The sequence below is a fragment of the Mytilus galloprovincialis genome, chromosome 4 (assembly GCF_965363235.1).
Source record: "Mytilus galloprovincialis chromosome 4, xbMytGall1.hap1.1, whole genome shotgun sequence".
Lineage (NCBI taxonomy): Eukaryota > Metazoa > Mollusca > Bivalvia > Mytilida > Mytilidae > Mytilus > Mytilus galloprovincialis.
The window spans coordinates 50,922,758-50,937,463 of NC_134841.1; the positions used below are offsets into that span (position 1 = coordinate 50,922,758).

The window sequence follows — 14,706 nt, forward strand, 5'->3', positions numbered from 1 at the left end:
ATGGCCATTTTCCCCTGGATTCTTTTCATTCGATAAGATTGGCTAATCATGTTTTAAATAGCCCGATAGATGCTAATTATAATACATGGAAATACGTCACATTTAATACCTATTTTCATACCTTGAACAGGTGTTCCTACAAAAAACAAGGCCAAGACTATTGATTTTTTTATATTGATTTTGTTTAATTGTTAACACCCTTTATGCGCATATGGTACCATACCACGTAACTTGTCAAGAAGCCAAATAGTATCGAACAAATTCAAATGGGATGTTGTTTTTCTCATTCTGAATACATGTATATCTGTATTTGTCCTGGTCTTTTAAGGTTTTATCGTCTAGTATAAGATAAGATAAGATAATTTATATTTTAACCGGAGAACATCTTACATCAGTTAGTCATGGAACACTTTGTGTAACTAAAACATGTTATATGACCTTTTCTGTCATTTTAACAAATCGGCCCTTCGTTGTAATACAGATGCAACAGCTTCTTGATGTTTACCTACAATCACGATTTGTAGTGTAATTGGTTTGATCTGTGGTGTTGTCTTATTTTCTGATGACTTAAGTACCGGTGCAGGGACGGTGGTAAAAATTCCAGTACTAGTATCTACACGGATAGTGAATTGGCAACAAAACTCACTCACTCAGATTGCTGTTGACTGCATTTGTTACATATTATACCATGTTCAAAAAAGGTTTCGAAAAAATTTGTGTTGTTTTGAAACTTGTATACAATGGCCTTATTTTATGTTATGTGTATATTACACACGCAACGGTTTGGATTTATTGCTATAGAATCAATTCTCGTGTTATTGGTTATGTACAGGCACCTACTTCAGTTTGACAGCAGTTGTTCCTTGCATATATATGTTATAAATGTAAACACGTGAATAGAAAGTAAGTCAAGAGTATGGACAGTCATAGGAATGCACACAATATTTGATACAGTATTTTTTTCTTTAATAAAATGATTTATACTATATAGTCAAAATGAACCAGAATGACTATGAATTAAGCAAACATCCGAAAAAATATGATAGAAACATTAAAATTTTATTTAACACAAAAAATGCAAAAAGACTGGGCGAGATTCAAAACCTATCTTGAAAACAATCTTTCATTTGTAGTTCTATGCTCTACTGATTGAGCCACAGCGATGCTTGACCACAATGTTCTTATTAACTTGTTGTACTTTTACACCTGTGACTGTCCAAGGTTAGGGAGTGTTGTGACCCCGCTAACATGTTTATTTACCCCGCTACATTCAGTATGTATGTACCTGTCCCAAGTCAGGAGCCTGGTATTCAGTGGTTGTTGTTTGTTGATGTGTTACATATTTGTTTTCCATTCATTTTCTTGTAAATAAATTAGGCCGCAAGTTTTCTCGTTTGAATTGTTTTTCATTTGTCATTTTGGGGTCTTTTATAGGGCCTATATTTATATGTGGTATAGGCTTTACTCATTATTGAAGGCCGTACGGTGAACTATAGTTGTCTCGTTGGCAATCATACATCTCATGTTTTAGAGGTAACTAGAGCATTTCTTGTTCAACTTTAATGTCAAAACCATAAAAATCTAACTTTCCCTCAATTTTATGGTCCATGACATTCCCTTGATATTTCAAAAGATTTGTTCAAGCTGTACTTGAAACCTGGAATGGAAATTATAGTACTAACAGAAGTACATAGGGATGAATGGACATGTGCATCACTATATACCGCTCTTTATAGCAGGGGTATTATCATAGGTTATGTCAAATCAATTTTATATATGAGTCTATTCACATGCAAAAAATATAAATAAGTCTAAATTGAAAACAACATTCAAACATGATTGCATTGGATAAAAACCGCATTTTTTTTATGTGTGTGCATGCAAAACAAATTTCTTGGTAGAAGGGTCTAAATACAGCACAAACAGCATTTTCCAAAAGACCATTTGCAATCGCCAAATAAACGGCTCACCAGATGTTTAGAAGAATTATACTATATACAGAATAATTGTCAGCCTTGTATCACCATCACTGATGATGATCTGATGGATAAAATCTATTGTAGAGTGGTCACTGGTTCAGACATACTTATATATAAAATATATATAATATTACCTCAACTTCTTTCCCTCAAATATATAGGCTTAACAAAACAAATGTTTGAATTATTTTAAATTTGTCATTTCATGGCCTTTGAAGCTGACTATTCAGTTTGGGTTTTGCTCATTGTTGAAGGCAGTACCGTGACCTATGGTTGTTTATTTTAGTGTCATTTGGTCTCTTGAGGAGAGTTGAGCCTAAATGGCAATCATACCACATCTGATTTTTATCAATAACTCAGACAGCTTGAAGGACATAGGATCTTAAATTAGTCTTCTTTCCACAAAATACATTTAACCTTTAACTCCTTAAAGAAAAACACAACACAAACTTATGTTTCTTGACTAGCTCGAGTACAGCATATTGTGAGCTGCCATTTAATAAGACAAATTATCAATATAAACATACATTATACAATATGAATTCAATAACTTGTACCAGTACTAGAGAAATAATCTCATGTCAACCGTTTGCATTTGAATAACTATACGTATACCCTATACGTTCATATCTATTATAAGGCATAAATGAATACAATAATATAGTGTTGCTGATAGCCCAGCAAGCATAGTGAACAACAGAATTTATTAAATAATTACATACATGTGTCTTAATATATATAAACATATGAAAAAGCAATAACCACAATTACTCCTAATAAAAAAAACCTTGAAATATACTATTAGATACAACTTAGCTAGAAAAAGTAAACCTTGTACGAACAAGAGATATAATATGGTTGACATGAATGTTAACTGAATAACTGAACAAATGAATAACTCGATCATGAACGACCTCGCCAGCCAGGAACAACCAAACAAACCCAATAATGGGAAACTGGAAACCTGGGTCAGACCTAAGGGTCTGGAAACAGTCATATATGCTCCTACCCAATGCGACAAATCGTCTCACGAGACATACTCGGACGTGTATTGTTTTGAAAAATATATAAATACATGTATCAAAGTATATTCATAATATGAATGGAACTTGAATATTGCCCTGTCTGCAGTGGGCTAGAAAGTGATAATCTCCGGTAAAAATTTCCTGCTATAATATTAGTCACATGTCTTATACCTACTGATGTGAACTCAAAAAAATACTACGCTAGTACCGTATATACAATAATTTCTCCCTTAACTACTTAATGTTCTGTGACCTCAGGAGGTAAATGAGAAAAAGAAAACATAATTTTGGTTGTAAATATGAAAGTAAAAAAGAAATCTTGTCATAAGCACTACAGCTATAAAATATTTGGTACAAAAGTCGAAATACGATTATGTTTGTATATATAATAGCCATTCCACTTAGTAATACAAAATTATGCAAATCTTTGTTCTTTAAACATCCCTAAAAATACAAAATTCAAAGTTCAAACTAGAACTAAAATACATAAAGAAGTCACTTTACAAACAAAACATTTGTGCTTAAATTCCTATGCCTACATGTACATGTATTACAAATGCGCAATTCCTGCTATACTTTTATGCCTAGGGAATTATCATACATACAACATACATGAGTACAACTTATAAGCATAAAAATATACACATAAAGAAAATCATTATAATGATAATTATGAAATAATTGTTAACTGTGTTTAAAACGAGATAAAATCAATGTAGTGGAAAAATGTTGGAAACCTGTTTTGAAACTATTTGCTTGGAAGAACTGTGTCAGGAGGTATACTTTGGACAGTATAAAAAAGGAGAACTATTCAAAACAAAATACACAATCATGTGCAAATATATCAGTTAGAGTATTATAAAAAGAAACTTAACACTCTGTGTAGAAAGTGAAGGTTTTCAAAATATTTCCAACCATAGGTCTATGAAACACAAGCAAAATTCAATTAAAATTAATCATGCTACAAAATACCCAAATAACTAATCTGCTTCCAGTATATTAAAAATAAATGGGGTCAATACCTCCATAAGGACACAGATGATGCCCCGCTAGCATACAACACTATAAAGGGACATAACTCAAGAACTGTAAAAGAGAAGCTGCCGAAATTTGAACTTAAACTGCATTTAGTGGTAATAAGCATTATATATACACATTTCATTAAATTTAGTTGAGACAAACTTAAATTAAGAGAACAGAAACAAACATTCAGGATTTTTTCCATATGGAAAGTGCATAACCCTAGAATGGTAACCAAAGTGCTTGGAAGCACAGTGAATGGTAAAGATTGCTTTAATTTACCTATCTTTTTTGGGGGGAGATTTTGCATTTACAAAAATTGTAGACAGACGAACAAAGTGAAAACTGTAGGGCTCCCACATTCTCACCAGGGAGTCCTTATGATGGCCATTTTGAGATATTGAAATTGTGAGGATTTGTTTCTATCAAAGTAAAAGAGTATTTTATATCCAAAAAATAACTGAAACAGCAAAACTTTTTGAATTGTTTGTAAACACACCACTTTTAATTGGCGGAGAAAATGAGTGTATCTTTTTGGTTGGGGTTCAATAGTGTAAAGAAAAGAAGTTCAAGCCTCAAAAGCCAACTTGCAGGAAATGCATTTTGTTATACATGACCCGAAGACTGAAAATAAAAATCCTGTTTTTATCAAGTAAACAAATACCAATCCTAGTATGCAGCTATATACATTGGAAAACTTTGAATTCGTTCTTAAAATTATAAATCCTTTCACTGCTGGTACATTTTTCTTCTTTTTCTTTTTCAAGATTTTCTAATCTTAAGCTTACTAGGGAACGTAAATAAAAATAATGAATTTATCATGTCAAATCTGCAATTTAAATTTAAACTAAAAAAATGTCAACTTTATTCTTCATTTATTAAAAACATTTTTTTTAAGTATATATGAGGTTTATAATTCAAAACTGTTAAAAGAAATATTAAGGGTTTCTATTTTCACTTAAACTACTACATAACAAAATAATTTCTAGTTAAATCTATTTGGTGCCATGAGTAATTATTCTATTTCAAGGATATCATGATTTTTCAAGACCACAAATATTATTTTACAAACTAATATGATTGCAAAGTCTGTTCTTATAAAATCATTAACTTAAGAACCGATGATTCTACCCCATCCTCTGACAATTTAATCTAAAAAAAAATAATTTATTGTATTTTACATTTAAATAAAATTTATTGAAAATAAAAAACACAAAAGTTTGCTTACAAGCTATTTATTCACTTAGTCAATTCAAATATGTAATAATACATGTACCTTCATTTGCTCAGTGGTCAAATTTCAGACATTTCATACTAGACATTTCGGTTTCTTATATTATTCCAAATAATGGAAAGACGTACTTTTTTTTTTTTGTCATAAAAGACAAATACAAGGGGAGTTTAGAAATTAAATAATACTTGAAAATCATCTCTTCATATTAAGTGTGTTTTAAGTTAAATTTGTGTAACAATATTCTTTTGAAATAATTCATTTTTATTATATTTTCACAATTTCAGTAAAAAAACATCATTTTTGAATGCATATTTATCTAATTTAAAATATATCACTGGTGATTTCTTCAAATTGGCACAAATGATCTTTATACATGATTTGAGTAATAAAAAACATCATTATTAGCTGTATATTTATCTTATTTAGAAAAATTCCATTGGTGATTTCTTCAAATTGGCACAAATAATCTTTGAACATATTCAAGCCTCATGTAATTTTTAAAAAGAGGGGTCCATGAATTCATTTTCATGTTAAATCAGTAAAAAAATGGGTCTTTTCCTGATATGCAACTATTTGACATGGCTAAAAGTAACATTTGAAATTAGGGATGTCAGTACCTCCCCTATTACTGTATCATATGCTCTTGATAGCAAACTTATATCAGCCTCCCTATAGATCTTGAGGAACCTTAGCTGTCAAAAAGTTTAAGTAAGTTAAGTTATCGTTTAAAGGTGCATAAACCAAAATTAATAAATGTTTTACCCTTATAACAATACTTGAGTGTGTGTTGTAGTAATTTATTAGAATGATCTTCTAAATGGTGGAGTGATAATTTGCATGTCACAATGTCAACAAGGGGAGTAATTATAAATAGAAAATGAAAGCTGGTATGAAAGTAAACTTTAAAAAGAATGTTAAATAAAATTTGTTGAATAATTTTTAATCAAATTTTGCAGAGGTACATGCTTCCAATTGGCTTCCCTCAGAGTTACGTACTTCTAATTGGGACCTCTCTGCCAGGGGTACTGCTTCTAACTAGCTTTTGCAGACAGAGGTATATATGTACTGCTTCCAATCAGCTTCGCAACAAGACAGAGGGTGTGCTCCCAATTAGCTTCACTAAGAGGTACGTGCTTCCAATTGGCTTCGCTCAGACAACCATACTACTTCCTGCGATGTAATTGTATGGATTTGCAAGTCTATACTACTTCTATTGTTGAAACGGTACATAATTGCAATTAATTGTCGTCCAAATTTGCAAAAACATATTTTATTTAACATTCTTAATCCAGTTTACCGTCATACCTTCTTTCACTCTCTATTTGTAATTTCTTCTTATGGTGACAAATTGTGAAGAACACATTATCACTTGGGAATTTTGTACTCTTCTGTAGTTTTAATCATGATGACAGTGCAGTACGAACCAAAAGTTGTCTTTCTTATTAAATTAGACAACCTTTGCATTAGTTGATTATTGTATATCCATACCTCATATGTTCAATTTTTTGGATCAAAGAAACAATTGTTCATCATTTCATAAGGACTTTCTTTACAGTTATCCCATTTGCAGAGGACATGGGGCATTTTTTTTTAAGGGAAAGCAGTTTGCTTCTCAGTTTCAAGATAATGAACTTTCAAAATACTAGTTTATATTGATAGGTGATGTATAAAGGAATCAAAAGAGCAAAAATAATTTAAAGGTTAATGTGCTTGTTTCCGAGATAAATCATTGAAATTTTTGCGGGAAAAATATTCTCTCTTGACTTATAGCTTTATCATTGACAAGTTTAAGTTCTCAAAAATTATTAAAAAATAATTAAAATTTAATGAGACTTACAGATGGCTTATCATTATACATGTAAAAGATTTATAAATAGAAAAATTGGGGGTCAATGGGCAATTTATTTTAAGACATTCAAATGAATAAAACTAGAGAATTCTGAAAATCTGACAAATATCCCAAAGCAAGTGAACTTCCTTAATTTCATATAAAAAATAATGTAATTTAAAAGATGGATGCCAGGAGATTGGGAGAATGCAAGATTTTGCTCTATTTACCCACTGACGTTAAGGCAGCAAGTTATTATGTCCACATGTCAAATAGCCGCCCTACTTTTAGATTACAGCTTACTACTTCGAATTGTATTGAAAGCCCTCCTTTACAAAGAAATATTTCCAGTAAAATTCCTACACTGGCAAAAGTTCTTTTTGATAAGGGGAGATAATCACAAATTCTAATAACCAAGTTGACTTTATCCCATTTCTTCACTGTATATTAATAGTGGGCTTGTTATTTTATGCATTAAATAAAATTTAGGGGGGTGCTTCTAAAAAATTGTAAGTTGAGGTCAATTTGGCTGTAACACATATTTACATATAAAAGTGCATATAGAAGCTATAGGAAAGAGAAATTTGTTTCTTTTTGGTTATTTCTATGCTTAATTGACATGATAAAAAAAAGTTTACGTGAGACTCTTGCATTGAACTTTTTTGCAGACAGTGTACTTTGATGCAAGTTTTATTTTGATTTTTTAGTGGAAATTCTGAAAACTTGCATGTAATTTTATTCTCAACTTGCATATATTTGAACCACTAACTATCTTACAGAAAAAGAAAAAGTTTCATATGAAAGGAAACGGGTACACTTATCTTTGAAATGTGATTTTGTTTACAGACTAAGTGAACTCTTTAAGATGGAATTCAACTAATTCAACTTTTATGTACATAGCTGCTTATCACGGAATTTTAAGAATCTACATTTACTGATCAGGGAATTTGCTGAATCTACATTTGCTAAACTCATCTCTTAGGCCCAAGAACAGTTATTTCAAAGTGCATTTCTTTTAGACAATAAACACAAATACAAAAAATTATTTTTGTTTTGACAGTTTTTTAAGGTGTAGTGCATTACTTATGAGACAAATTATATCAAAATTATAGAAAAGTCTATCGGCTCTAACTCAAAATATGGACAACTATAAGTTAAGGTGGTCTGTAATTCAATACTAAATTTTACATTTCATTAAGTACACAAATTATTGTTTTACAGAAACTATTATTTGACATTCCCTGAAAGTAGGATGTTTCATCAATATTCTGGGTTTTTTTTTGGACTTGGCATAACTCAATGCATGAAAAGTTTTATGGATGCTTTGTAAAACAGTTCATTTACTCTGGTACTGCTCAAATTACAATAGTTTTACAGTTTAATCATCAATCAAAAAACATGTATATGATACAGGTAGAAATAATGAACACATGTACACTACACAACTTGTAAAAACAGCTATAAAAACTTTTGAAAGGATTACGCAGAACCCCAAAGATTTGTCTGTGTTACTGCTGTGTAAAGTTGGCGGTAAAAACCAAAATAAAATATGGAAGGATGAAATGAAAATGAAACAATTTTTCTTAATCATAAAGATAATTATGTTAACATTCCAAGGAGGTTTTTAAGCTGTTATCGGTGTCTTAAAGAGGATAACCAAAGGCTAAATGTAAATCATAAAGGCAAAACAAAACTAATTTCATCTATCAGAAAAATACTGAAAATTTTTAAATATTACTTTTGGTATTTTCTCTTATGTTAAGGCTTTATAGAATTCTATGAAGCCATGACACTATTGATGTCTAAAATTTGTAAATTAAGACTGTCAGGAAAAACTATAGTCAATTTATAAGTGAGATACAAAAAAATGAATTCCAAGTTTTGCTTTTGATACTATCTTTGAATAAAAATACGCTTCTGCTTTTAATTTTTCACAAAATTCCAAGAAGGTTTGACATGGTTATTGATGTTTGAGAAACTTGAACCATGGACTTCAAAAGTCCATAGCATTTAATGGATTGGAGAGAAAAAGAAAGTTAGGTGAAAATTCAAAACACAATACATTAACCTTAACTAAAAACTTCCACTCTTGTTGAAAATGGAGAATCTTTACATTAATTATTTTAGAATTTATCAACTACATTCTTGCTCTTGTTTATGCAAGATTTATATGAATCGTTCACATTGGAAACTGTTTGGTAGAGTTAGAAAGACCACAAAGGGAAATATGGTCACTCTTGGTCTTCTTCAGACTGGCAGTAAAATCCATGCAAAAGTAAGGCGTCTGTTTGGTTACTAAGTGCAGGATATACAAATCAGCAGTCATGTCCCGTCAGAATGGGGATTTTAAATCTGATGTCTGATGAGCATGCCCAGCTGTCAACATATTAACAACCTTCACAACATCTCTAAGGAGTATGGAGAATTAATCACACAATTATATCCTTCAGCCACAGTAATTATTAACTGAAAAAGAAATACACTTTTCAATTTTCTGTGATATTTCAAGAAACTGAAATAGGCAACAAATAGCAAGCTAGGAATAACAATTAAAGCATTGAAACTTTCAAAATAATAATTTTTCGCTTCCTAAAACTTGAAATGTCATTCCAGAGAACATTAAATTGTAAAAAGATTGTAAAAATTGTGGGAACTTGCATGATTTAAAAATAGAAAATTTTTAAATCTATAAAATAGTTTTTTACCTTTAAAAGTCAACTCTAATAGCCATTTCCAACATCAATCTGTAAGGACAAGCTGTAATGCTAACCTGAAAAATAAAATGCTAAGTCATTCAAAATAGTAAAAAAGGAATCAATGTTGGTATACTATGTACATTATATAGAAATAGGTGATATCATAACATATCAAGGTGAAAGAAGATGCAGAGAACACATCAATGTGACAATAATTGCTTCCATCCACTTCATTTGAACTTTGGTGGATAGTTGTCTCATTAGCAGTTAAACCACATCTCCTTGTTTTTTATAACTATACATGACGGGAAAACAATCCGTACAGGAGGCAGGAGCTTTCTGTAAAAGAGTCTTGATCAGAGGAGTTGTGTTCAGAAGTTAATTTTTGGTCATAATATTTAAAATTGTGATAGACTTCCTATAACTTTTAAAAAAATTGTCAAATCAAAATGGTGGTACATTATGGTCAACTACACATGATGGAAAACAATTTGACCAAGTATGATGGCTTTCTGTCTGATCCCAGACCCTTGACTTTCCTGTCATGCTAATAAAATATCAGCCAATCCCACTTAACCCTTAGACTTCTATGAAACCCACATGTCTTAAGCTTTTGTCTCAAATGTCACAGACTTAAACAAAATTTAAGGGCATTCAAATAATCCGTAATTAACAAGTTTATAAATCTATGCAATGGTTCTTTCTTACCTCAAAAGTCTGCTCCAATGATTATTCTAAAACTCTATCCATACTGAAAAGCAGTAATTATTGCTAGCCTGAAAAGTAAAATGTTTATAGTCAATAAAAAATTCTTACAAAATAAATAGAATCAGTGTTACAATATGGTTTGCATATAATTGTAGATTTCCTTATTTTCTTGGGCACCAATTCGTTGAGGAACAATTGTAATTTTGTTGGTACTTTATTTCGTGGTTTAGCCAAAGTCTGCATACAAATTATTCTTTACAATGACATCAGTGTGATCAATTCAAATTTTAGAACCCTTTAGTCAACAACAAAAAACCATTTGACCTCTTACAACTTTAATACTAGTGCATGTTTTTTTCCCTGTAAACTTATTTTATGATGATAAAATTTGTTTAAATAGAGGAATTATATACGTACTTGTATTTAAGATATCTTATACCACAAGTCTTACTCCCCTTCATGAAAACATTGGCACTGTTTTATAACCTAAAAAGGAATTAAAATTGACACAAATTATATCTTTTACAAATTTGTTAAATTGCCAGCCTAAATTTTTATTAATCTATTCTGTATTCTGATTGCGTAATAGTGAGTTATCTCCTGATGAAAGAAATATTCTTGCTGTTTATTGTACTAGTCGCCCTTGAAGTAAAAATTCTAACAGGATTTACTTTTCATGGCATTAAATTTTATTCGTGTACCGGAAAAACATTTATCAAACTGATAAATATCTTTTTTGGTGTGTTGTAAATGTGCAAAATAACAAAATGTGTGTTGCCTTATAGATATTCCTTATAGACTTTATCACATTTTTCCTGATAATGTACAGAATTAATTGGCTTAAATATACTTGCATTATTTCTTTCATGACAAAGCCTCAGACTTGTTTGAAGATCAATGTAATTATTAATCTTCATTCCAGCTGCTATCCTTGCTGCTTGATTGCTTACATGGCAAAGCCTTGGACTTGGTTGAAGATTTAAGTAAACATATTCCATGGAGTTGCTACTCATCTGCCATCTGGACTGAAACTTGGACTGGCCGGCTTCTTGAACAAAAACTAAAATTATCAATTAAATTATATTTATAAGACTTCTGTTGGTTAATATAAATGAAATAGACATATATTCCTTCAAGCTTCATATCCTGACCTACATCAACGGGGCCATTTTCAGCGTCTTATTTGGTGAACAATTGTAATTTTGTTGGTACTTCATTTTGTGGTTTAGCCAAAGCCTGCATACAAGTCTTTACAATGAATTCAGTGTGATCAATTTAAAATTTTAGAACCTTTAGTTAACAACAAAAAATCATATGACCTCTTTCAACTTTAAGCCTAGTGCACGTTTTTATCCTGTAAACTTGTTTTATGACGATAAAATAGTTTAAATAGAGGAATTATATACGTACTTGTATTTAAGATATCTTATACTACAAGTCTTACTCCCCTTCATGAAAACATTGGCACTGTTTTATAACCTAAAAAGGAATTAAAATTGACACAAATTATATATTTTACAAATTTGTTAAATTGCCAGCCTAAATTTTTATTAATCTATTCTGTATTCTGATTGTGTAATAGTGAGGTGGTGAGTTATCTCCCCATCAAAGAACCATTCTTGCTGTTTATTGTACTAGTCTCCCTTGAAGTAAAAATTCTATCAGAATTTACTTTTCATGGTATAAAATTTTATTCCTGTACCAGAAAAACATTTATCAAACTGATAAATATCTATTTTTGTGTGTTGTAAATGTGCAAAATAACAAAAATGTGTGTTGCCTTACAGATATTCCTTATAGACTTTATCACATTTTTCCTGATAATGTACAGAATTAATTGGCTTAAATATACTTGCATTATTTCTTTCATGACAAAGCCTCAGACTTGTTTGAAGATCAATGTAATTATTAATCTTCATTCCAGCTGCTATCCTTGCTGCTTGATTGCTTACATGGCAAAGCCTCGGACTTGGTTGAAGATTTAAGTAAACATCTTCCATGGAGTTGCTACTCATCTGCCATCTGGACTGAAACTTGGACTGGCCGGCTTCTTGAACAAAAACTAAAATTATCAATTAAATTATATTTATAAGACTTCTGTTGGTTAATATAAATGAAATAGACATATATTCCTTCAAGCTTCATATCCTGACCTACATCAACGGGGCCATTTTCAGCGTCTTATTTGGTGAACAATTGAAATTTTGTTGGTACTTCATTTTGTGGTTTAGCCAAAGCCTGCATACAAGTCTTTACAATAACATCAGTGATCAATTTTAAATTTTAGAACCTTTAGTCAACAACAAAAAACCATATGACCTCTTTCAACTTTAAGCCTAGTGCACGTTTTAATCCTGTTAACTTGTTTTATGACGATAAAATTTGTTTAAATAGAGGAATTATATACGTACTTGTATTTAAGATATCTTATACCACAAGTCTTACTCCCCTTCATGAAAACATTGGCACTGTTTTATAACCTAAAAAGGAATTAAAATTGACACAAATTATATATTTTACAAATTTGTTAAATTGCCAGCCTAAATTTTTATTAATCTATTCTGTATTCTGATTGTGTAATAGTGAGGTGAGTTATCTCCCCATCAAAGAAACATTCTTGCTGTTTATTGTACTAGTCTCGCTTGAAGTAAAAATTCTATTAGGATTTACTTTTCATGGCATAAAATTTTATTCCTGTACCAGAAAAACATTTATCAAACTGATAAATATCTATTTTTGTGTGTTGTAAATGTGCAAAATAACAAAAATGTGTGTTGCCTTACAGATATTCCTTATAGACTTTATCACATTTTTCCTGATAATGTACAGAATTAATTGGCTTAAATATACTTGCATTATTTCTTTCATGACAAAGCCTCAGACTTGTTTGAAGATCAATGTAATTATTGATCTTCATTCCAGCTGCTATCCTTGCTGCTTGATTGCTTACATGGCAAAGCCTCGGACTTGGTTGAAGATTTAAGTAAACATCTTCCATGGAGTTGCTACTCATCTGCCATCTGGACTGAAACTTGGACTGGCCGGCTTCTTGAACAAAAACTAAAATTATCAATTAAATTATATTTATAAGACTTCTGTTGGTTAATATAAATGAAATAGACATATATTCCTTCAAGCTTCATATCCTGACCTACATCAACGGGGCCATTTTCAGCGTCTTATTTGGTGAACAATTGAAATGTTGTTGGTACTTCATTTTGTGGTTTAGCCAAAGCCTGCATACAAGTCTTTACAATAACATCAGTGATCAATTTTAAATTTTAGAACCTTTAGTCAACAACAAAAAACCATATGACCTCTTTCAACTTTAAGCCTAGTGCACGTTTTAATCCTGTTAACTTGTTTTATGACGATAAAATTTGTTTAAATAGAGGAATTATATACGTACTTGTATTTAAGATATCTTATACCACAAGTCTTACTCCCCTTCATGAAAACATTGGCACTGTTTTATAACCTAAAAAGGAATTAAAATTGACACAAATTATATATTTTACAAATTTGTTAAATTGCCAGCCTAAATTTTTATTAATCTATTCTGTATTCTGATTGTGTAATAGTGAGGTGAGTTATCTCCCCATCAAAGAAACATTCTTGCTGTTTATTGTACTAGTCTCCCTTGAAGTAAAAATTCTATTAGGATTTACTTTTCATGGTATAAAATTTTATTCCTGTACCAGAAAAACATTTATCAAACTGATAAATATCTATTTTTGTGTGTTGTAAATGTGCAAAATAACAAAAATGTGTGTTGCCTTACAGATATTCCTTATAGACTTTATCACATTTTTCCTGATAATGTACAGAATTAATTGGCTTAAATATACTTGCATTATTTCTTTCATGACAAAGCCTCAGACTTGTTTGAAGATCAATGTAATTATTAATCTTCATTCCAGCTGCTATCCTTGCTGCTTGATTGCTTACATGGCAAAGCCTCGGACTTGGTTGACGATTTAAGTAAACATCTTCCATGGAGTTGCTACTCATCTGCCATCTGGACTGAAAACATTGGCACTGTTTTATAACCTAAAAAGGAATTAAAATTGACACAAATTATATATTTGACAAATTTGTTAAATTGCCAGCCTAAATTTTTATTAATCTATTCTGTATTCTGATTGCGTAATAGTGAGTTATCTCCCGATGAAAGAAATATTCTTGCTGTTTATTGTACTAGTCTCCCTTGAAGTGA

At 30.7% G+C, this 14,706-nt stretch overlaps 1 long non-coding RNA gene across 1 annotated transcript; it reads right to left on the minus strand.

Annotated features, from left to right (window-relative positions):
- Window positions 1–8,393: 8,393 nt before the first annotated feature.
- On the minus strand, window positions 8,394–14,496 carry LOC143072383 (uncharacterized). Its single transcript, XR_012977157.1, has 11 exons — window positions 14,343–14,496; window positions 13,900–13,968; window positions 13,345–13,550; window positions 12,902–12,970; window positions 12,347–12,552; window positions 11,901–11,969; window positions 11,345–11,550; window positions 10,908–10,976; window positions 10,491–10,558; window positions 9,792–9,856; window positions 8,394–9,552 (listed from the first exon to the last, which is right to left on the minus strand). It is a non-coding gene; the product is annotated as an uncharacterized LOC143072383 (long non-coding RNA).
- Window positions 14,497–14,706: the final 210 nt, after the last annotated feature.